We start from the raw sequence: 2,182 nt of genomic DNA, 5'->3' as shown, positions 1-2,182 counted from the left end.
GGAACGCGCGCACATTGCCCGGTCTGAGCGCGCAAGACCGGAAGCTGCTGGGTATCCGCGCCGGAAGCGCGCGAGGGTTGGCCCAGGCCTAGGCGCGGGGCAGGACGGAACCGTTGAGCGGCTCCTCCAAACAGGTATAGAGACCCAGAAATGCCCGTGGAAGGCTAGAGAGGACTTGGGCAAGGCATTAGGGCTGGACGTTGTGACCCCTGGTGGAGCCAACCGGGGAGGTGCCTCTAATCTTGGCCTTTCTTTCCAAGTTTGAGCGTTCAGGTCTGTGTTTGTCTGCTAGTTAGACCGATTTAACTTCTAGAGTCCCAGGAGTTCTGGGCGAGCTGCAGCCTAGGGGCCTGGAATGCCAGGAACACTTGAAGGATCTGTGTTGGTAGGCCTGGAGTTTGGCTAATGTGGGGATGATTTGGATTCAGAGATGCAGATATATTGCCTTTTTGGTATCCAATTTGAAAAGTAGCAACCATTTTGCTATCCCAAAGAACATCCATGGAGGCTTTCAACAAATAATATGCTTGCCTGTTTCAGGGAATTATCTATATCCCTTAAGTGGATTTTTGATCTTGTGTTTCTGAGGTGCTTTGCTTTTTATTCTTCCCACTTTCTTCCTTTTCTTGTGAATGATATTTGTTTAAAAAAAAAATAAAAACTCTGGACTGACAAATTTAGTAGAAGTTATTTGCACAAAGAACAATTCATGAATTGGGCAGCTCTCAGAACCAAAAGAGGTTCAGAGAGCTCTGCCCAGCAGTATGAGCTACTAGCTTTTGTAGGAAGCAAAGTAGAGAAATCACCTGATTAGTTAACATCTAGGTGTCTGCCTTATTTCGCAATGATATGATGAGGCATTTGCCTTATTGGGGTATGGTCTGATCAGTTGGTTGTCTGTTATTGGCTGAAGGTTGGCTGTGATTGGCTGAAACCCAGCTATTTGCTATAAAAATATAGTAAGTTGGTCAGGCGTGGTGGCTCGCGCCTGTAATCCCAGCACTTTGGGAGGCGGAGGCAGGCGGATCACAAAGTCAGGAGATCGAGACCATCCTGGCTAACACGGTGAAACCCTGTCTCTACTAAAAATGCAAAAAATTAGCCAGGCATGGTGGCAGGTGCCTGTAGTCCCAGCTACTCTGGAGGCTGAAGCAGGAGAATGGTGTGGACCCAGGAGGCAGAGCTTGCAGTGAGCCGAGATTGCGCCACTGCATTCCAGCCTGGGCAACAGAGCAAGACTCTGTCTCAAAAAAAAAAAAAAAATACATATATATATAGAGAGAGAGTAAGTCAGACTTCAGTTCGTTTACATACTAAGTCACGTTGTATTTTGTTATATAAGAACTCAAGTACCAAGACAGCCTCAGGCTAATGGGCTTTTGCTTATTTAACAGATTTTTCATTCTTCTTATGTCCCAATATCAAATACTGCCTTTCCCATAATAATTTTTCTCAGTAAGTAGTATGATTAAATGATTAGAAAAAGGGGTTCTTGAGATATCTGTTTTAGGGTTATTGCTAAAAGTTCTACTGAATATTTCTAAAACAATTTAAATTAGACAACTAATGAATGGATTTTCTTAGTAAATTGGAATACTCTGTGGAGAAGGAATCTGGTTCTTTAATAGGGACCAAGCAGGAAGGAATGCTCTTAACAGTTACTGATATTTACCATGAGTGTTTATGGCATCTGTGTGTCTGTATGTCTACCTAAGTATTGGATGAGAAGTTTCAGCATTCCTGCAAAGTATTTATTCCCCTTACTGTGGTCATTTAAATATTTTCAGGTAAATTCCTTAAAATCCTTATGTCTTCATTCTTGCCATACCAGAGATTACCTTCCTTCTTTAGTGAGTCTCCCTAATTCACAATTTTTCTCCATCACAAAATGTCTATAAGTCTGTGTACCAGCCAAGGTTCAATCAGAGAAGTGGAATCACTATGTTTCTTTATGTTCACAGGGCAAGCAATTAAGAAGGGAAGATGAACATAAAGTAGGGAAGAGCAAGAATGAATTGTAACCTAAGACACGAGTTGGTCATTCTTTCACTGTCTCCAACTTTAAAGATACGAGTATCCTTGCTAGAGGAGCTGACACTCTTTGCCACAGGACTAGACACACACACGGCTCAGGAATCAAAAAAGCTGAAGATGACTCAGGGGAAGGCTTCTGCCCCATCCC

The sequence above is a fragment of the Papio anubis genome, chromosome 4 (assembly GCF_008728515.1).
Source record: "Papio anubis isolate 15944 chromosome 4, Panubis1.0, whole genome shotgun sequence".
In the NCBI taxonomy this organism is placed as follows: Eukaryota; Metazoa; Chordata; class Mammalia; order Primates; family Cercopithecidae; genus Papio; species Papio anubis.
The sequence above is the reverse complement of the archived record's forward strand: the minus strand, read 5'-3'. Positions refer to the sequence as shown.